The sequence below is a fragment of the Candoia aspera genome, chromosome 4, assembly GCF_035149785.1.
Source record: "Candoia aspera isolate rCanAsp1 chromosome 4, rCanAsp1.hap2, whole genome shotgun sequence".
Lineage (NCBI taxonomy): Eukaryota > Metazoa > Chordata > Lepidosauria > Squamata > Boidae > Candoia > Candoia aspera.
Genome location: NC_086156.1, coordinates 35,178,786 through 35,202,690, shown reverse-complemented (window position 1 = coordinate 35,202,690; position 23,905 = coordinate 35,178,786). Strand labels below are relative to the sequence as shown.

Below are 23,905 nucleotides of genomic sequence, written 5' to 3'. Positions count from 1 at the left end.
ACAGAGAGCCAGATGGCCCTAACCCCGTTAACCCTCCTTAAGGCTCTGAAGACCTGGCTGTTCCCCAGGCATTTGGGCTAGAAGGTTAGGTGGCTTTTGGAGGGAGGGGCGTTCATTGTTATAACCAGGACACTTAAGGGTCTTTATTCTTACAGTGGTTTTCATCTTTGTATGCTGCCCAGAGTCACTGCTGTGAGATGGGCAGCTCTGTAAGGTAGGTAGGTAGGTAGGTAGATAGATCATCCCACTATCCTAGCCTTCTCAGCCTGGTATTGCCTAGATGAAAGCCCACATGATGGGAGTTGTAGTCAATATCTATAAATAGCACTAAATTGGAGAAGACTGTAATACTTAGAACAGAAAATGCTTTCATAAAATCAATCACGTTTTTCTTCTTAACAAGAAAACACTCTTTAATATAATCATAGGGTTGAAAGGAAGCTTGGAAGTCCTCTAATCCAACCCTCTACTCTGGGCACCAGTCCTCAGACCACCCCAGACAAATGGCTGTCCTGTTTTCATTTGAAAATCTTCAATGTTGGACCGGCCACCGCTCCAGGCCTATTCACCACCGTTCCAGGCCACCTAATAACTCTCATAGGAAATTCTTTGGAAGACCACACAATACATCTTGAGAATCACAGCTGAAAAATGTGGAATGGAAAAGAAGGAATTTTTTTGCTGAATTCTTTTAACTTTTTTGACTGTTTTGACCAAACTGGTTATTTCTAGTTATGCCAGATTACATTTGTTCTAATCACAAATTCCTATGGCCATTGATCATGTGAGCTAAAGTTAATGGGAGAGTACCAGGATGGGAATAGCTGCTGTATACAGGTAGTCCTCATTTAGTGACTGCCTCATTTAGCAACCATTTGCAGTTATGATGGTGATGGAAAAGTAACGTTATGACCAATTCTCGTGTTTATGGCCTTTGCAGGTCTGTAAAGCAAAGGAAAGCTGAAGTAAGATAAGCACAGTCATGGTTTCACTTAGTGACTGCTTCGCTTAATGACTGAGTTGCTGGTCCCAAATGTGGGTGCTAAGCGAGAACTACCTGTATGTTATGCAAATGAAGAATTATTAGACTCCAACTAAGTCAGAATTTTATTTCCTATAAAAACATTTCTGTATTGGAAATTGATAGTTGTGTAACATTAGTCTCTTATTTTCACTCAGCCTGCCCTGGATTTTTTTAAAAACATGTTGAAAATGGAGATATTCTAAAAGCATACATGCTGGAAATTGCCCCCAAATAATCAGTTATGTACCTATTAGTTAGGATTCACTAATTTATTGCATAATGAACTTTGTCAGATGCCTAGGCTCAAACATTTGCCTATTATACTGTGTGTGTGCTGGGATGGGAATGTATCCCTTTTAGAAAGTGAGATGAAAACCAAAACAACAACCACCACCATTGCCTGATAAGATGCACAGCTTAAATGCTAAAGTGATAGACGGTGCTTCATCTTTAAAAGTTGCATTTTATTTTCAAAGGTTTGATTTTAGCGGTGTTTTCAACACATCAGTGTTCTGCTTGTACATAAAACTTAACTAGAGTCATGCTTGCTAGTCAGGGAAACTTGTTTGGCACAGGTTATCCAACTGTTGAAAGCATGGAAACAATTTCCTCTCATAATCTGAACAGATTGGAATGCAGCCCCAAAATCTAAGCGGAAATAGTAAAATTTAAAAACTTTTACTGGGATTCATCCCAGCTGCACCTGGCCTGGCCTAATTGCCTGCAACATGGCCATTACTCAAAGGCATAACATTTAGCCACCAACAGCACTTATTAATGTATAATAGGCATTTGCTTGTAAAAGAGAATTATTGGAATGGTGCAATATCATAAAGATTGAGGTGCTGACACTTTAGGTTGTTTTATATTGGCATACTGAGGTATAATTTAGGGGCTGTATGAGATTTGGGTGATTAATCTCTGCTTGTGGCATTTCAGGGGCAGTTTGATGCAAATGAGATTAATCTTTATGATAACCATCATTAAGGCAAGATATTTCAAATAAAAGTTAGATGTCACTTGTTTCTCCCACAAAATTGGCAAAACATGGATTTGTGCAAGTAGCAGATGAATCACCGAATTAATGCAATTCTTGATTATTTCTGTAAAGCATTCAATATTCCAGGCCATAAAAACACTTAGAAATTCTCTCCCTTGGTATCCAGAGTGTGAGTAACTGAGCACATCAATTTTGATGGTTCTCAAACTTGGAATCTGTCAATATCATTCTGGAGATTGATGGTAACAGATTTAACCTATACCATAAATATAATGTGCTGAAATTACAAAGCCACTACTTGGACTACTTATGTTAGTCATGTCAGCACTTTCATTGTAAACCCCATTTTTAAGAGTTTCTACTTCAGCCATAAAAATTCACTTTGTAATGAAAAGTAGCCTTTCAGACTACAGGCTAATATTTTTAATGGATGTACTAAGAAATAAACAGAATCCAGAAGTGTCAAAATTGACTTCTATTTCTTTTTAAAATATAAAAGATATATTTGTACTTTTTGACACAAGGTTTTGCCCCCACCAGATAAAATGCTGATAATTCCAAAGTGTAATCCAAAATACCTTGATTTTACCAAATCAAGCATGGGACGCGGTGGCGCTGCGGGTTAAACCGCTGAGCTGTCGATCGGAAGGTCGGCGGTTCGAAACCGCGCGGCGGGGTGAGCTCCCGTTGCTAGTCCCAGCTCCTGCCCACCTAGCAGTTCGAAAACATGCAAATGTGAGTAGATCAATAGGTACCGCTTCGGCGGGAAGGTAACGGCGTTCCGAGTCGTCATGCTGGCCACATGACCCGGAAGTGTCTATGACAACGCCGGCTCCAAGGCTTAGAAACGGAGATGAGCACCGCCCCCTAGAGTCGGATTCGACTGGACTTTACGTCAAGGGAAACCTTTACCTTTACCTACCAAATCAAGCAGGAATGTAAATTTTGGAGCAAAAAACTGCCAATACATTTTATTTACACATCAGCAAATTTCCCATAGCTGAATTTTGATACACACATTGTTGAAATAATGCTTTTAGTTTGGCTAAAGGCCACAGTCTACAGGATGTATAAAGCCATACCAGATAGTTAGAATTTTTATTATTATAATTTGCATTGATTTGGAGAAATGAATTTACAGATGTTTTTTCTTTTTATTTTTTATAGAGCATTTAATAGAGCATTCTTTCTATTTTAGGGCTTACTATATATTTATTACCATTTCTTGTCTGAAAATGGCAGAAAACTATGCAACCAGTTGTCAGCAATGGATTCCAAGGACTACAGAAAGAAGCCTGGAGGGACCATCTGTTGTATAGTTACAGCTGTTAGGTTGTATAACTTACAGCTGTCAGATTCCTCTCCTGTGTGTGCTTCCTGACACAAAGGCTACAACTCAGTACCTGATGATTTATTGAACCTGATGAGACTTCCTTCTGAATAAATATGCATAGAATTCCACTGTCACATTATTGGAAACTCCAATTCATGTAAAATAGCTATTGTATAGCTTTTAAGCTAAACTAGAAAATATAGCATCAGAGACACGGACATCTTGATCAGCCAATTTATTATTTGTTTGAATGTGTTATCTTTCTTCTATGCTTATAGATCTACCATCTGAGATATTTTAGAGCTTAAAGCTTTTGGGATTTGCAAAGATGTGCCAGCCACCTCCCATCCTATCAAGAATTTATAAATGGTTTCCTTTTGCTGATGATCTGACCTGTTAAATGTCACTTACGATGGGTAGCATACAGTTTCAAAAGTCAAACTGTATCATGGTCCTAAATGAGTTCTGCCAGAAAAGCAAAAGTAATTGATTTCAAATACGTATTCCTTATTCTACTCTTAATCCTATTATGTTAATAACTCAATGACATGATTATAGTTCAGTTTTTGTTTCTAAGTTGTATCAGTATTCTTTGAAGTAGGTTTTTTTAAAATGAGGAACTCCCAGAAGTATGTGTGGACAGTGTCATAAAAGATCAAAGATAGAGCTCTTTATTCATTTTTGCCAGGTTGAAACTCATTTGAATGCCTGATTTCCTTGACAATGCAATTAAATTTTATAGCACTTGTACTTTCATTCTGTTTATAACTTCATAGTAATGAGACTTAGATTCTTTTATTAAGATTACTTCTAATAATATGTTTATAAGTTAATTCAATTTATTTCACTCTTCTAAATATCTGTTGGCATACACGAGTTTAGGACCCCAGCCTAAATGTATTATTTTATCATTTACCTACCATTTATATAATGTAAACAGCTCTTTTGTCAACAGAGAACTTAAATATTTTCTATGAGTTCATCTTTTTCATGAATACTAAAAACTAACAGAAATTAATCCTGTTGCACAGATAAACAATATAGTCTCTTTATTTCATTATTTGCAACTCCAGATTTTCTTGGATATTTGCTTAGGTGCGCGTGTATACAACTTCTGAGACGTCTTAGCAATTCTGATTGATTGACTGATTGACTCATTATTCATGAATTAATGTTTCTATGCTTCAAATTACTGAGATCTTTCAGTGGTTTACAATAAAACATTATGATAACCCTATCTGTCTTCGGTTACAGAGTTTCTGATAAGGAAATAACAAGCTTTCATGGCTGAGGTATAATATAAGGGTCATCTGACTAAAAGGGTTTTTGTTGTTGTTGTTGTTTAGCTTAACATTTAAGAGAGAGTTATTTGATAAAGGGAGCCTAAATTTTATTTGTGACCTGAAAGAAGGGAAAATCAAGTCTACAGGGTGATTTTTAAAGCATTCAGCTATCCTATATAATATGACACCTTTGCTAGTGACAGGACTAATGCAAATTAATTTCCCATATTTCAAGATAATTTTTAAGGTGTCTATGCTTTAGAATTTTAAAAATTCTGAGCTTGTGAATGTCCTTTGAAAGAGCCTTTGATAACCTTTCAAAGGGGCAATATTTTTTGAAACTTCATCCAGCTACATACCAGTAAAATAACTGTATTATAAAAGCAGACCCTAAAACTCTTGAAGTAGAGCATCCGGTGGTTGCAGTTTTCTTGGCTGGTTAGGTAGGTTAAAGGCTTAATTTAAAAGTTATCTAAAAGTCCTTTTTAATTAGCTCCAAAGTCAGTAGCTGAACATTTGGTCTGATAAGAAGGCTTTTGATTCTACAAGTGCCATAAAATCAACAGAAAAAGACCTCTGTTTAATACAACAGTGATGCTTGGATTTTTGTAACTGGGTTTTTGTGCTAAACAGAATTCATTCATCCCTGAAAGCAGCAGTAACAGACTATAAAGAAGCTTTTTTGTCTACTGCATCATCAGCACTGAGCCTTCTACATCTCAGATATTTCACAGGGACTTGTCTAACAGAACTCAACATGATCTGTACAAGGGTATTTGAAGATTTGAATATCTGTATTTTCTTAGCTGTGAGGCACATATATACAAATGGACTACTACAAATGCAGAATTGAGCAAAGTTTTCCAGCAAATATAAACATTTTGCTATTGCAACATATTGTTAAAAAATGTTACTTTCGTTACAAAGAATTTTCATATATTGGAGGTGAGACATGTTAGAACTGGGATCTAGTTTATAACACTTGCAATCTGAATTATGGAATTCTTCTACTAGAACCATATATATCCAGCCAGAACGTTTTGGGAAGAGGAAAGGTAGTTGGGAGTGAACAAAAGGAGAAATAGGAACAGGAGAGTTTAACAGTGGAAGGAGCATCCTGAATACTCACCTCTGCAGACTAATTATCAAAGTGAGTTCAGCTACTGGGTGGAGAAGCCAGGGCTACAAATATCTTTTAAGCCAAACAGTTCCTTTAAAAAGAAGAATACCAAGTTACCAACAAAAAATAGTGTAAAGATATAAAGCCATCATGGGAAAGATGCTTTTCAATTTATGGAATAGACTTCCACAGGTATGGCTATCTGCCTTTTAGCATTAGTCAGGGCCTTCTTGGTGCAGTGAGGTCCTGTTTCTCAGGAAATAAGTCTATTCCCTTGACAGATGGATGAACTGGAAGTGCATAGACAGTCAGAGAGGTATGGAGACAAGACCTTCTCAGATGTGATAGCTTCATCCCAAACCAGGATGATAACTCCCTTCCTGTCAGGAAGAACGAAGATCTTAGGGAAAAAGGGTATCATTTTGGTACATTTGGATTTTCAAAAAGCCTTTGGCCTTTTATGGACAGCTAATTGGTTAAAAAACAAAAAGCAAAAAGTAGAAATGAAGGGGCAGTTTTCTTTACTTGGAAAAAAGTAAGTTCTTGAGGAACTCATGAATCTGTGTTGGGATCAGCATTTTTAAAGTTGTTTTTCAGTGTTCTTGACTCAGGGGTAAGGAGTGAAATGACTGTCACCCTGCAAATAATGGGCCATTGAAGATCATAGGTTGTATACCCTAGATCAGTGTTTCTCAACTCTGGCAACTCTAAAATGTGTGGACTTAAAGTCCCAGAATTCCCCAGCCAGTCATACTGGCAGGAGAATTCTGGGAGTTGAAATCCATATATCTTAAAGTTGCCAGAGTTGAGAAACATGGCCCTAGATGTCATTGTGTTTGGTCCTGATGCAGTGTTTACCTACCATTGGTTCCAACAGAATTAGATAACGTGTGACCTGTGTACTTAATTGCACATATAAGCAATACTGCCATAGCTGATAGTTTTGTTTAAAGATGGTTGTATACAGAAATGTCAGGGTTAATAATTTTTTATCATATATTTGAATATATTAATCTGTTTTGAGTAGGTCTGTTTGCCGTGGTGGGACACTCCTTGAGTTCTTACCCTTATCCTTTGTTTTATTAAATTCAGTTTCAAGAACTTAATTGATATTATACGTTGACTGAAGCTGAGCGTACAATACTGATTTCAGTGGAATTCTATTGCACTTGAAAAGGTCCAGAGGATACTTACGAATATATTTGCAGAGTATGTGGTCATCACATAATGAATCATTACTTCGTAAGTGTTGCTTCAGTTTTCACATAGTGATTAGCCTCAGAAGTACATTAATTTGTTATGGCTGTGACTCAACACCACCTGAGTCAACCTAACTTTGACAGTTTCCATTTATGGGACTAGTGGGCTACAATCCAGGACACAATTGCTTAAGAGTTAGCTCTGTTAAATGACTTGAGCCATACATCTGAATAAACAGGTAATAGAACTGAGCTAAATTTCAATTTGTCAGTACATGTCATTTATTACCAGGTTGAAAATTGAGTGATTAGTCAGTAACTTAATAAATAAAGCTATAAATGTAGAAGGCTCAGTTACTTTTAGTCAAAAGCTAAATGCAGGACATTTATTTTTCTGACTGTGGTTGAAAAAAAATCATTTCTGAATTACTTTCCAATGTCATATCACTATCAAAAAACCTGTTACTGAGATTTTGAATTTTGGTAGGACAATTGAAAGCCACAATCTGGTTTAACATTTGTTTGTTTTTTTACACATGAACAACAGCTGCTCAAAAAGCTGCATTAACACTATGAGTGAACATATTTTCTTGATTACAAATTCCACATGGAGGAAAAGTACTCATCCCTGTCTCTTTTTATTTAACTCCACCTAAAGACTTCAAGAACAGCTGAAATCAAATTTCTGACAGTGCTGGTCTCAGCATTAACTTTGGAAATCAAAATTGCTCTGTGCTTCATGCTTTTGTTCATAAATGAAAAGGACTAGAGCAGTGCTTCTCACCTTGGCAACTTTAAGATGTCTGCACTTCAACTCCCAGAATTCCCCAGCCAGCATGGCTGGCTGGGGAATTTGGAGAGTTGAAGTCAGATATCTTAAAGTTGCCAAGGCTGAGAAACACTGGACTAGAGAGATTGCATCTACAGTACTGTATCTTCTGAAACAGCAAGCTATTCTGAAGTATGCCCACAGAAACTGTGCTTGGAGCTTTGATTGGCCTTCATGTTCTGAAAAAATTTACCTCCATAGGCCAGAGTTATTCCTGATAGATAAACCTGCTATACTTGACCTATCCATATAAATGAAACTATGGTTTAATGTTGTTTGTGTTTCAAAGACTTTCATAGACTTTCATATCCACACGATTTTCTTTCAGGATTTCACCTGTGAACTTGGTCCTCAAAAGTGCAGCTCAGAACATCTTGTACTATATTGACGTTAATGAAAGCAAAGAACTGAGCAGACGTTTAGGTTGCCTAGAATCCCATCTCTGCATTTTAGAAGCAACTATTTTTCCAAAGTGTGTGTGGTGTAGTTTCATTAATTCTGAACTTGCTTTCATCATTCTTATGAAAACGTAAGTGAATTACTGAGTTTTCCTAATTTCTTAGCTCTATTCCTTACATACATTTTGTCTGGCATTGCTGAGTGATTGGTCTTGATCAAATCTCTTTGTTGCTGTACTTTTCTGTGGGTGGCATGGCATGGTCCTACATTTGGGCCCACATATGGTCATTATGTGTGGAAAGAGAGTAGAACCTAAACTCACACATCCACTCCTGGCCTTTCTATATTGAGTGATCATATCAAGTTATCGGTTGTGGGGATAATTTTAAACACATTCCAAAGAAAAAGGGAAGAACTTCTTCAGATCAGGTCAAGCCACCATGTGAATGGTATGTGGGTGGGTGTGTATAGATCTATATATCAGCTTCTTTACCTATAATAAATATAGGAATTCATGGACAAAATCTATCTGGTCACCGAGAGCCAACACTGACTTGACGGCACATAATAAATAAAAAATATAGAATTAAAATATTAAAGCAAGAGCTATGTCTTAATATCTTTAATTGATCATTTGCAGTCAACAAGCAAATGATCAATTAAAGATAAAGTGTAATGCAATAGATGTAAACAATAAAAGAGCATTTTTAAAATGGTGGAAAGAAAATAAGGTTGATCTGTTCATCGGCTCCTTTTGGAAAGATATAAAAGCTTGCTAGCAAAGAAGTAATTTTATTTATATAGCTCCTTAAGCATTAGTGTGTCATGGCTACATTTAGGTAAAATGGTTAGAATTCCAAGGACTGAATTATTTGCCCAAATAACGTCAAAGCTATCTTTAGATTACAGAGAGTGAGTCTGTCTACAGTTGTTCTGTTGCTGTTTTGTTGTAGTCAATAAATGTAGAGTCTACTTTTGTACAGTAGGAATGGGGCAAAAGGAGGGTATTATGGTATGCAGTGTGTCTCCCCCCGTCCCCCCCATGATCACTATTTTTTTTTTCTTCTTTGAGAGCCAGTTTGGTCTCGTGGTTAAGGCTCCAAGCTAGAAACCAGGAGACTGAGATCTAGTCCTATTGATAGTGTCATAATACTAGAAGTTTATGATTTGGCCTTGATCAAGTTCATATTGGAGATTCAAGGTTTGATCTTAAAAAAGCTTCAACTCTAGGATATATTGAGGAACTATCTAACTCCTTGTAGCTGCTTCATTTCTAGTATAGTGAGATGAAAATAGAGTAGATGGTAGACCCTTTAATGGATATTAACTCTGCAGAGCTTCAACTGCAGAGCTTCAAGAATTTCACCACAATAAATTTTTGAAGTATTCTTCCTGCATCTCTTTTAAAACAGAGAGAGCGGGGATACACAGCAGCCTCCAAATGGTTTAACAAAATATCCTGTAGAGAAATAATGTTCAGTGCCCACTGTCATAATCCAAAAATAAAAATTGTTTGAAAAGTAAGCACTTCGTTTTCCACTTGTTTTCTGGGCTGGCTGGCATGGCTCATTGGTAAGGATAGCTTTTCCTAGAACTTATAACCATTTGCATTTCAAGAGTGACAGGCTTGACATGACTCATTGGCAAGGTTAACCTCTTCTGGAAATAATACTAAAAGAATACAGTAGTAGATGTCAAGTTCTTGTGTGATGTATTCTTTTGTGCTATGCACACTTGGAAATGTGAGTATATGTATACATTAAGGCTATTACTTATATAACACTATAAATAGTCTACATATATATCAGCAGTGATCCTAACAACAAGCACACTGTCTGAGACTTACTTATGCAAGATACTCAACAGACAATAAAACAGATGGAGGTAGCAGGAAGAAAATGAAAGATTAAAAAAAAAATCCTAAATACTTGAATAGGCAGGGTTTGTAGAAGTGCCAAAACTGAATAGCTGCTCCTGGCATAAACAGAGTCCATCACCCTAAACTTTGCCCATATATGGAAGGAGAATTGCACTGTTGTTTAAGTCTCTGCCAAATCAAGATATACTAGAAAGTCTATCGAATGGTCAGAATGATTCATCTCTCTCCACGGTCATTCAAAGGCCCTGATTTGATCAATGTGTTGAACTAACAACTAATATTTAATTCAAAGGTCCATTTTAAAGAGTTGATTTGACTGATCCCCTTTAGACTGAATCCCTAATCTAATCTTTCCACAGGTCTAGTAGCCGTAGCTCTCTTACAAACAGACAAATATTTAGTACCTTTTTAGAAATTGCCAGTAGTGTGCATATTTTTTCTTTTATTTATCACACTTCTAAAGGTAACATTGCACTAGAACCTGGCTGAAACGCAACAAAGAAATGGCCTGGTGACAGAATTTTAGTCTGCAATCCCGTATATACAATACCCAGCAGCACGCCCTACTGGGCAGAATACATACGTGTTGGATGGATTTAGTACTTTTATTACCCTTGGTTGTAATATTACTTTTGCTTCATAGGAAGTAAATTATTCCACCGTTTAACTACTGAATAAATATATAGCTACATACTTATTCTATTGATGAGATAAGCCAGCCAGCTCATTATTCTTATATATTCCTGTCCTCTAGAATATCACACACCCTGAGATTAATAGGGCCCGACTCTGCTAGCATTTCATAAATCCTTGAAGACCTGGATAATCCCTTGTGTCTGTGGTCTGGAAGTTAGCTGCCCATTACTATGAGTTTGTGCATTTTATAGTTGGAGTTGGGTATCATTTCTTTATGGTGTTTTTGTTTGGTTTGGTTTTCAGCACATGGGCACAATGAGAGTTTTCTGTGTTTTCTTGTAGAGAGTAAGAGAGTAAGGAAGGTAGAGAGTAAGGAAGATGACCTTGACCAAGATAGGCAAGATTTGTTACCAAAGTGACAAGGGGAAAGACCTATCTTAAGTCCAAAAGAAGCAGAAAATATGCGCAAGCAGCTCAGACATCTCCCTAATTCATATAAGGGGAAGGGGTGCAGCACAATCAGGCCTGCAAGATTCTGTTATTATAGCAACTCTCAATAAAAGTAGTCTTAGCCTTCCTGTGGAGTTGATTTCTGGTTTGGTCTATTTGGTGGGGCTGACGCTTAGTCTGTGTGGTGAAGAAATGTGGTTTCTTTTGTAAATGATGTTATGCATAGCATAGTTGATACTACAGCTTTCATTTGTTTCCCCGCTACTTTTCACGCCACCAGTTTTTAGCAGCTCTCTTAGGACTGTAAACAGAGATCTGGGGATTGCATATGGCCCTGGGGTTTCAAGCTACCCACCCCTGAACTAGGAGTTACAATCAACACATCTTCTCCAACTCTTCCAATGCATTAGGAGTGCAAATCACACTATTATCAGGGACTTCTTGAAGCTGGGATCCTAAGTTATCTGTAGACTGCCAGGTTGGGGAAGGCTGTTACTGTACAGTACCCCTCTGATAGCTTGTTTTCTGTCTGTCTGTTCTAGGTCTTGAAGCCTATGGAAAGTATCCCTTAACATTTTGAATATGCTCTTTTTTCTTTATTATATTATTAGAATCAGACACACTAGCTGCTTTTACCAAAATTACAATTTGAGAAATGCCAAAAGGCTAAGGGAGCTTCTCAGCCCCTCCATTTGGCACTATTTTGCTCTTTAAAAGATACTTTATAGCCTGCAGCCTTAGCTCAATTAGTACTACTTGACAGATGCTACTTCAGCATTTTTACTCCAAGCCAGCAGGACTTTCTTCAAAATAAATATCAAGGCTTTTATGGTACTAGTTCAAGGTGCTTTATGTATGGATAAAATAAGAAAGTTGGAGATTTACCTTCTCTTTAAGGGGTTGCAGCAAATAGGAGATGCAGGCAAATTCCTTTAGAAATGGCTACTAAAGGGAATGCCCATAGTGAACATTTTATAGCCATCTTGATGCAGTGCTACTTCTTTTAAATAATTTTCTGAAGGTAACCAAATGCTTTCTGTCTGTACTTTTATCCTTTTTTTCAGGGAAGCTGTAAAAATATCTTTAAACTCTAATACTGTTATATCTGCCTGCCAAATGTTCCTGCTTAAATAAAGAGTAACATAATCCAACCACATGAATCTGCTAGAAAGTGCATGAGAAAACTGTATGTATAAATGCAATGTGTTTTGGCTGATCCTTGCAGGCAGGATATTATTGTGAATAACTGTATTTTCCAATTGGTGGTAGATTTAGTGGTTCTGCTACTGCTGAACATAAGAACCATTGTAAAAATAATGATTCTTAGAAAATGTGTTAGGGTGTTCTTTGTCTCACCAAGAAGCAGAGGAGCAGAGATGTTTCCCTAGAATGAAAAAAGAGGTAGGGGGGAGAACTTAGATCAGTGTTTCTCAACCTTTGCAACTTTAAGACAGGTGGTCTTCAACTCCCAGAATTCCCCAGCCAGCATAAAATGGCACAAAGGCACTACTGTAATATTTTAATCTTTGCCTACATAGGACTGCTCCACGTATATTTTTATGTAGTATGCTGATGTGTTTCACTGGTTATAGCAATCCATAGTTTCCTAAGTATAGTCTGAACATATCATATGTACTTAGATTCCACAACATGCTAAGTCATATACCAGGGATGAGCAACCTTTTGCTGGCACAGGTTTACGTAACATTTTTTTAGGAGGGCAAAGTCCAAGGTGAATTCATCCCATTTGAGGCTTTTCATATTCACATGTGTCCTCAAAATGGTGGAAAGCTTTGTTGACAGTTTTCAGCAACTACAGGAGTTAACATATGGCTATAAAGTATATTTCAAAAATTGCAGTAGTTCCGTTCACGTAACACACTATACCAAAATTAAACCATATTATAATTTAGCAGTGTGTGATTCCAAGTAAATAATCTGGAGAGGTACTAGAATTCCATTAATCTTGATATGGTTCACCAGAATTCTATTACTGTAGGAATGGATAATGCAAAACACCTTTGATGCTTTGAGATTTAAATAATAAGGGACATACTATAAGGTTTAAATCAAAAGAATTTCTAAGTTTTGTTCAAGATGTTTTTACTTGGCCAGCTTCCTTTCCTTTCCATTTTTTCCTAAATTGACATGTGTCCCATTATCTTTTGAACAGTTCCTTGGTTTCCAAAGAAGTTTATGTTACGAAACAGGAATTTTGTTAGTTAAGAATAAGTGTTCTAGAGTTCTTCTGCACTCAAAAAACTAGGATTTTTGGATCTTGACCTCTAATGGAATGGAATATTCAGGAAGAATCCAGTGTTTCATGTATGTATCCCACCCAAATACCTACACACTGGGTGGTGTTCAAGGGACCAAGGATGCAAAATAGATTGCAACTGGCTATCTAAAGCAAGATATCTCTGATCCTGATATTTTAGTAGAAGATATTCAATTATATTGATAAAGCTAGTAGGAAAATAAGTAACACTGCTATACAAGATACAAAATAAGTAGGTACAAAATTAAAAGTTCTGTCTGTGCAGTGAAAGTACTATATTTGCTTAAAAGGTTTAGATATTTTGTTGATTGGTTGTTTTTCTTTTTCTTATTCTTTCCAATTCCTTGCCCCTGAACCTGCCCCTTAAGTTTCTGGGTGGTGTATACTTCATGTTTGATATATTAATGTTGAATTTTTATTGTCACCCTTCCTATACATTGCCTTTCAAACCTTTCATTTGTTTGTTTCTAAAGCTTCAATGTCTTGTAAAACTGTCACCATTGTGGCTGAACATTAAGCACCTTCCCATCTCGCTCTAGGCTGTTGAAATAAATTTAGACCAGGTGCTCTCCTGTAACAGAAGCCCTTGATGCACTGTGCTGGTGAGCCAGAGAGCAGGAATTGTCAGCTTGAAAAATGCAGCAAGAACCATTGTTTTGATGTTAAGGGTTTCCATCAAATCCAAGTTGTGTGACTTGTGCCATGTTGAAAATCTTGAACATATCATCTAAGATGGCACGAAACGTGTTATGTAAGTCCCAAATAGGCATATTTAAGAACACGTCAATACAGTCTTGTTAAGTGAATACATTAGAGAGTGAAGATGGCTGTTCATTAAGGCAGTACAGTGGGTTTGAATAAGGTGCTCCAGAAAACACATGATTAAGAGCAAAGCAGGCCACTGGTTGAACGGTTAAAGCAGCTGCTTTGAACACTGTCCCTGATGGTCCACATATGCGTTTATGGACAATTGCTTTGCTTTTGTTTCTGGAAATGTTTTCTGTGTATGGATAGGAATGTGCTAGGGCAGCGTTCAAAGCAGCTGTGTGAACCTTCCAAAGAACAGAGCTGTGTTTTGAGAGGGATATGTTGCCCATGCTAACGTGCTTTGTGAAGTACCCTTTTTCAATGCTTTGGCCAGTGCGTAACTGTACTTTTAAAACAGCTTTGAAAAAAAAATTATTTATAGTTTTAGTTCTAAAAGGTAAAGGTTTCCCTTGACGTAAAGTCCAGTCGAATCCGACTCTAGGGGGCGGTGCTCAAGCAGATCTCTTTGAATTCAGTAGGACTTAACTTCAAAGTAAACATGCACAGGATAACACGCAAAAAAAATAGGGTAGAGAAAACCAAAGGCATCCCAAACTTTGTTTGTGCACCAGGTAGAGAAGAGGAAGAAATAAGCGTATGGACATTGGTAGGTCAAATGGTGAGCCTCCACCTGCAGTCAATGATGGAAAAAAGGTCCTGGAGCTTTTGGCCAGTTCATAATGCCTGATCCTTAAGATTTATCCTCCCGAAAAGAAGGGAGACAGACTATTCAGTGACAGTATGTATTTCAGCAGCTTAGGTCATTAACAGATGTGATGAGAAAGTTGCTGCTGTCATTAAATCCCAAATCTATGATAAAGTTTCTACTAGGCCAACTAAAATTCATGAAATAATAAAAAACAGCTTTATGTAGAATTCTTGACATCTCAGATGTTTGCATGCTACTCTGGAAAGCTTTCAGTATTTCTCAACCTTAGCAACTTTAAGATATGTGGACTTCAACTCCCAGAATTCCCCAGCCAGCCATGCTGCCTGGGGAATTCTGGGAGTTGAAGTCCACATATCTTAAAAGTTGCTGAGGTTGAGAAACACTGTGCGGAGTGAGGAGGAAAGCAAAAGAAGAGGGGGAAAATACAGTTCACATATTGATCTGTAATATCTATTCCTGCAATTTTATACAATAAATTATTAACACATAAATCCATTTACTTCACAACAGAATAAACCAGGAAGGTATTATGGATGAATGACATGGTTTCTTCCCCTCTGGTCTATTGCACTAGCAAACTATGTTATTTGCCCAACTACGTAGTTCTTTTGAATGGATTAGAGAGCATCTAAGACAACTGGCAGTATATAATTATCTTTGTGCTGGTTAATGACTGCAATAAAGTTATTTATTTATAGTATATAATTCTATATTTTCATCTTTGGAAAACATGCCTCAGGGAAAAGGGTTAAATTGAGACCAGGTTCATGTACTGCATCAGGTCATGCTTCAGTGAATATGGTTTGTTAAACAAACCACAATTAGCTGGACTGGATTCACACAACATTCCAAGCCCAAATCAAAGAACCTGTATTATGCTTTGGTGCAATGTAAGAGAACAATCATAGTCTATATTTATGACAATATACCTGTAGTGTCATAGTGATTTTTAAAAATCCAATTATTTTTTAAATTTAGTTTTAATTGCAAATGTTTCATTTTAAAGATTAACTAGGTTAACTGGAATTTTCCTTCATGGTGTCCCTACTATTTGTTTATAAATCATAGATGAACAACCTATTACTCCCCAAATATTTTGAATTCCAGTTCTCATAACTACTTATCATTAGCTATACAGATTGTGGCCAATAATATTTTAATTACATCTGAAAGACTGTAATCTGTTCAGTTCCCTGTTTCTCTGAATATATTGAATTAAAACTTTTCTAGCCATAGTATTTGTGAAAGGAAGATGGTCCTGAATTTAAGGCAACCATTCCCAAAAACTGGAGTTGACAGAAAAAATATATATAAGCAGAGACAACAAATTACACTTTTTCACTTTGTCAGCATAGGGTTGTCAAATCCAACTGAAACCTGTTCTGGAGATTTCCTTTCCTTTCCTTTCTTCTGTCCTGTTACCCTTGTGTGTGCACATTTGTACATGTGTATATACATTTACACGTGTGTGTACACAGGTATATATATTTGTCAAAAGCCACACTCCAGGAAAGGTCAGGACCAGAACAAAAAAAGAATAATTGAATTAATAATTAATGATTAAAATGAGTAATCTGAAAAGCAGCGTACACCATTTATAAAATTAATTGATCTTCCATTTGCATATACCATTTTCCTTCTCACAGAAACAAATATACTCACTCTCTTCCCCCTCCTTCCAACAGGAATAGCAAAAAAATAAAAAGTAAACTGGATGGAGATATATTAGCGGGTAGATGAACAGGAAAGGAAAAGAAAATGCAAATGCGGAACAGAACTAGATGCTGACGAGAAATGGTAACTAGACATGGAAGGAAAGGAAAAAAGAGAAACCCTGTGTAGGCATTACTACAAGAGTTAGTAGTCAGTAAGCAAACATCCCTTCCAAGCATCAGCTGGCCAACAACATGTTCTTTGTCCCTTCTACAAGAAACTTATACTTAGATCATATCCTTCTAAATGCCTGGCCTGCCAAAGATTGCATAGTACTGTTTGCAGAAGACTGGTTAATCAGTGACTAGTAAGACTAAAGCTTACTCCACTGTCTTCTTACTTCAAAACAGGGACAATCCACATAAAAAGGGTGGGGCTTTGTGCAGTTGTAGCTATCATTATGACTTTTTTTGACACACACACACACACACCTGTGGATGGCCCTAAACAAGACTGAACAAGAGAGAAGCAAAGAAAAATCAAAATAAGCCTATATAACCATTCTATGGTTTCTGTTCAAAAATAGGTCAAAACTGTGTAGAATTACAGCTTCAATTCACAAATTGTCATGACTTCAGGTTATAAGGAAGGCCATATATAACAAGGACAGACTTACAGCCTTCTGAAATTAGTTGCTGAATTATATATCCCAGCATTCCTATGCTACTGTTGTTTGGAAATTGTAGTTCAGCAGTGTCTCAATCTTTCCCATACCAAACTTGTCCATACCAGGTAGTCCTTGCTTAATGACTGCCTTGTTTAGCAACCATTCAAAGTTACAACAGTGCTGTAACTTTGTGACCAGTCCTTGCACTTATGACCTTTGCAGCATACCCGTGGTCATATGATCGAGATTGGGCACTTTGCAACTGGTGGGCATTTACAACTGTTTCGGCATCCCGCAGTCACATGATTTGTGTGCTTCATAGCCAGTTTCCAACAAGCAGAGTCAATGGAGAAGCTGGCAGTAAAATCGCAAGTCACAGTCACATGATGTCTCGCTTAACAACCCCAGGTGATTCACTTAACGACTGCAGCAGAAATGAGGTAATAAATCTGTCACTGTGACGTGATGTCTCACTTAACCATGTTACTTAGTCCCAGTTGTGGCCATTAAGCGAGAACTATCTGTATTGCCAATTTCTTCTACATGAGAATGTTTTAACAACATTCCCATAGTCAGTGTTTAAAAGGAGAAGAAAGAAATCATGCAAAATGTATAGTGTAAAACTAAGTGATATAATATCTGATAGTAAGCATAGATCTAATTTATTTGTGCTGTGTATCTACTGCCTCAGTCCTCATAGACTCTAGATAGTTTACAGATACTAACATTAAAAATTACAATTTAAAATGGCAATAACAAAATTATACAATTAGTATCAAATAATCAGATACGCATGTACACACAGGCACACACAAGGTCTATTATAATTTATTGCATTGCGGTAAATTAGCAGATTTGTACCACTTTTTAGGAAATTTATGAAGTAATATCAGTGGAAATTTTGATTTAAATAACTGGCTTTATATCTAGCTGTTTTAAATTACTTCATATCAGTCCCACCTTGTAACAGAGACATTTAGGTTTTTTACTTCTTGGTAGGAAATAATGATTCTCTGTATGGTCTGATATGATTTCCTGTTTCTGGAATTCACTGCCTAGAGCAGCCTTTCTGAACCTTTTGACCCTGGAGGAACCCTTAAAATATTTTTCAGGGCTGGGGGAATGCCTGCACATTCAGGCTCAAATATAGGCCAGAAGTTACAAAATTATTCTATTTGTTTCATGTGTAGACCTGTATATATGCATATATTTTCATTCTTAAAAATAAAGAATGAAACTTACCTCTCTAATGTGAAGTTGCCCAAATTAGAAATAATTTTTTAAATCGTGATCTCCAAGGGGACCCCTACTGACCTCTCGCAGAACCCTAGGGCTCCACGGAACCCTGGCTGAGAAACCCTGCCCTGGAGAGACTCACCAGGCACCAGTTTTGCATCTCTCTCTCTGGTGCCAGGTATCTGAGCAAGTTTTTACCATAGTTTAATATAGGTCTTACTGGAAATAGTTGTTATTTGTGAGTTGGGTACCCATATAAATTGAATGAATGGGTGAAGTTTAGCACTCTCGTTAATGCTTTGTGATATTCTTTTTTATTTTTGTTTTTATTAATTACTATGTTAAACTGTTAGTATTATTAACCACTCTGGAATTTCTTGGGAATTTCTATGCATGTATATTCAGAAGTAAGTGCTATAGAGTTGTAAGAGCACCAGACTAGTGTGTTGAGGATTTAGCTCTACAGTTGAAAAGCAGTAAAGAATCATTTAGTATTAGTTACTAACCAGCTGTTAAGTAAATTTATTTATTCGGTCAATGACCAGCAAAGTATTTACTTACTTACTTACTAACCAGCTATTTTTGTATTTTCTTTTATTTTTGAAAGAAAAGAAAATTCATGTTTGCTGTAGAAGAGTAGCTGATGTTAGTCCTACCCATTTCAAAAATTATAAAATGGTTACTGGTGCTAACTTGAACAAAATTGTTTTTCCTGGATAAGCATTGCATATGAAGAAATCCAAAAACTGTTCTGTCTCAGGGCATTTACAGTTCCACACTTATATGTACAGATACAGTTGCAGAGTTAAGCTCCTCAAAACAGGACTTTATGGCCTTAATTTGGAGGTTGCTCCTTGAGGATAGTTATGTCTCTGACAAATGGTTAGATGAAGCTAGCATCTTCTGAGTGGAAGGACGACAGGTTGTAAAATTACTTACTGTGATTTAAAGTTCTATGAAAAAGGACCACAGATGCAAGATTAAATTGTGCTGCTCCTATCTGACATTCCACTTAAGCCTTTAATGTGCTGCTCTCTCACAGTAATTGCAGAAGGTAGCCAAGTAACATTACTGTCTGCAAAGCCATCAGAAGTAGTATTTGTGATTCACTTCACAACTGCGTAACCTGGAAAGAAAACTCAGGATAACAGGTACCTGGGAACATCAGAAGCTAGTTTATCTGATTTATTATGGAAATACATATAGCTCAGTTTTTCAGGCAGGAATATTTTCTAGCCTTGTAAAACCTGGTTTTACCTAGGTTCTTCTGCATATAAAGCTCTTTTGGTAACTGATCTGGATAACAAACTCTAAAATGTACAGTTATTTCTAAGTACCTTTTAGAACAGCTTTCTTCATCCTGGTACCACCCAAACAGTTGGCATTATTTCCAGAATTCCCATGTTGGCTGGGCACTCTGGAGTTGCAATCCCAACATATTTGGAGAGCACAAGATTGCAGAAGCCTGGATTAGAATATCTAAACCCAGAGGATCAGACTTGGCTAACTTGTCCTGGCAGTGACCAGCCTGTAGGCAAGAAGTACAAGTGTGACAGCCTTGCCCCACTGTGGTGTTACTATTATTATTATATGCTTAACCAAGGAACAAAAGAAAAGTATAAATAGATGCAATAGAATTAACAATGTTAGTATAACTTCAAAGAGATCCAGTTTGGTGTATTAGTTAAGGTACCAGGCTAGAAACTGGGAGACCATGAGTTCTAGTCCTGCCAAAGGCACAAAGCTAATGGGGTGACCTTGGGCCAGTCACTTTCTCTCAGCCCTAGGAAGCAGGCAATGGCAAACCACTTCTGAAACTTTGCGAAGAAAACTACAGGGACTGGTCCAGGCAGTCATCAGGAGTCAACAGTGACTCAAAGGCATAAATAATAATTTCAAGAGAAATCACAATAACAAAAAAAGAAGGAAAAAAGGGAACGAGGGTTAGGAAAAATATGTTATAAACAGAACAACTCCCTCAAATTTGACAATATTTCTAAGTAAGTAATACTTACTTAGTATTAGTTTGTATTAATTTTTACTCTTGTTTTTAAAACTTTCAGTAAAATTATATTTTAAAAAAATATACAGGTTTTAATGCTGTTTTTAAACTATTGTTATTCCATCACTAAACGTTTTTATGAGTATATGGGTCAAATCCAATCTACAATACGGTGTTTGCCATAAATGTTATATATCATTTAGTGCAGGTACTGAAACTGATCCCTGCACAAACAAAATCCCAATTTCTGCAGTTTTCTGTGGGGCCATATAAAAAATTTTAAGCTGAGCCCAAAAAAGAAGTTTGTCCCACTATATATTGTCAGAGATGGTATTTAGAAATACCAAATTGTTGAATTTGGTGATTACATTAATATAACATGCCTAGAAAACACTGGTAGACTTGCATTACAGGTAATCCTCACTTAACTATGACAATGGGGAGCAGCAGCTCTGTCACTAAGTGATGTCATAAAGTGAGGCATCATGTGACCGCAACAGACTTGTGACATCACTTCTGCGGTCGTTAAGCTAGACGTCACACAACTGCAATTTTACTGCCTCCTTTTCCATTGACTCAGCTTGTTGGAATCTGGCTGTGAATCACATACATGGCAATCACATGACCATGGGACTCTGCAACGATCGTAAATGCCTGCCAGTTGCAAAGCGCCCAAATGTTGACCACTGGGATGTTGTGACAGTTGTAAATTTATTTTCTATCCCACCTTTATTATTTTTATAAAAAACTCAAGGTGGTGAACATACCTAATATGCCTTCCTCCTCCTAATATATAATAATATATAACCAGTCTCCTGGTTTCTAGCCTGGTGCCTTAACTAGTACACCAAACTGGATCTCTTTGAAGTTATACTAACATTGTTAATTCTATTGCATCTATTTATACTTTTCTTTTGTTACTTGGTTAAGCATATAATAATAATAGTAACACCACAGTGGGGCAAGACTGTCACACTTGTACTTCTTGCCTACAGGCTGGTCACTGCCAGGACAAGTTAGCCAAGTTTGATCCTCTGGGTTTAGATATTCTTTTGTTACTTGGTTAAGTAACAGTATAATAACAACAGTAACACTCAGTGGGGTAAGACTATATGTGAGTAACTGGTCATAGAGTTACTTTTTCAGTGCCATTGTAACTTTGAATGGTTGCTAAACAGGGCAGTCGTTAAGCAAGGACTACCAGTATATTTGTTGGTTATATTATAGCCCAGATATAGAAAACTTCATAGGATAACCAGCAAATATCCTAAACCTAATGCTATTTTACACTGGAGGATTTTCAAGAATTTTATTACATCAAGTGGGGTAACAATCTTGTGTTCTAAGTTCCTGGCAAAATTCAGCCAGAACCTGATCTTCCATTATTCCTAGCCAGGATGGTATGGATAGGAGAATTGTAGTACAACATATATGAAAGGCATAAGATGTGCATATTTTTATTTATTGTGGTCTTTGACTGTAAATAAAAAATAATAAAAATATCTTATGAAGGGCAACAGCTCAAGGAAAACTGGCCTTGACCAGAAATCCTTCAAAAAATCTTAGGCAGGTTCTCATGTGTAAGCAGATTCTCCTTCAGATATCCTTGATCCAAGCTATTGAACAATCTGGCATATTGAATGGACCTAAAAATTATTTGGGAGCCAATATACACAGGATAATAAACTTCAAATATCTAGTTCTTTCCTGGCAGCCACATTCTGCATCAGCTGAAATTTTAGAATGCTTCAAAATGTTCACAATAAGATGTATTGGCATAGTTTAATCTGTATGTAACCAGAGCATGTGTGATAATGACCAAATATTTCTGGTATGCACTGGAATTGTATCCAAATATTATTGGTGCTTCTGGTTTGGCTGAAACTATGCAGCTTTTTTACTGAAAATAAACCTTAATTGGATTTGGCAAAATGAAAGACCATGTGCTTTAATTGCTTCAGATGGAGAGGAAATGTAGCCCATTTTAGACATGTGCTGAGAAGAACACATAGTTGAGTATCATGTACATATTTCTCTTCCATTTACTTCAGTGCGGTGAGCTAAACAAGCACATCAGATTTCATTGGAAGGAAGGGGGTGATGCCATGTATGTCCCTGAAAGATATTTCAAGTGGATAGAAATAAGAACAGATTTTGCTCTTCCCTTCCTTTCAATGCTGTGGTTGTGTTTAATATGTGAGAACAGGGTTGACCAAGCCAATTGTTTGAGCTGAGATTTAAAAGCAGTAAACAATTTCATGTCAATGTAGCTTTGGTGAACTGATTCTTACTATTTTCTTCCATATCAGTTACTGGTGCATATATGGTTGCTAAACAATATGATTTAATTTGTATTTCTTAAAAGAGGAAATAGAATTTCATCTGTTCATGAGAGCCTAATGCTTCCTTGTTAAAATGAATGATACTTCATTTTGGTAATATTTAGATCTGAAAGTGCTAGGCTTATGAAAGTAAGTTTATGGAAGGCATCCTATTCACTACTATGAACCTGGTAGCTTCCATATCACATCAAATAAGTATTAAAGTATTTTTAGGAATGTTATTACTGTCTGCCAGTTCCCATATAATGCTACTTTCAGATCTCTGTTATAATTATAAAATAACCGGAATGAAATCCTTGACAAAGTTCACTCTGGAATCTTGAGTACAGCTCCAAAAGTTTAAGTTGTATGGAAGTAATCATCTTAACTGAATTTAATATGATTAATTAAATTTAAATAACTTCAATTTTAGTTTTGATCTAGCTCTGCACGGTTCTTTGCCCTATCCCCATTTTTAGGCTGGTAATACTAGCATACCACTCAATCACCATCTGTGGCCTTAAGGCTCCCTCCCCCAATGCAACCTTGGTTTTATTAGCAGTGAAAACAGCAAAAATCTGAGGAAATAAAGGCAAATGCTGTATCTTGGTTTCCTGAAGTAAATGCAGATGCAAGCGATATGCATTCTTTGTTATCTGGCTTTTTATGAAATGTTTGAAGTAGTTTTGTTCAGAGTAGTAGTTGTGGAACAGTTTGTAATAACCTACACATACATATGCACTGTACATAAATAATGCCTCAGTAAATTAAAAAAATATTTTGGTGTCTTTGGTATCCCATAATCCTACCCCACCCACAGACAAACACAAATCAATGGTCAATGCAAAATATTCAGATATTCCACACAGTCTTGTTTATTTTGCCTTATTAAGACATACCAGATTTTTTAAAAATGCATCTCTTTTGGGTGTTTTCATTGTTATCATCTCATGACTATACTTGAAATTAAATGATATACCATAAAGGCTGCTGCCATATTATGACACTGTTTTTATAAAATAGTAGGAAACTGTCCTCAGACAGATTTTCATTTGTGGAGGGTGTGTGTCCGTCTGTTGCACATAAACATTTCATGAACAGCTATAAAAAGCTCACCAG

General features: G+C 36.7%; 1 protein-coding gene across 1 annotated transcript in view; it reads left to right on the top strand.

Annotated features, from left to right (window-relative positions):
• JAZF1 (JAZF zinc finger 1) overlaps positions 1-23,905 on the top strand; it is a 119,144-nt gene that overhangs the window by 39,237 nt on the left and 56,002 nt on the right. The gene's annotated exons all lie outside the window — the stretch shown is intronic.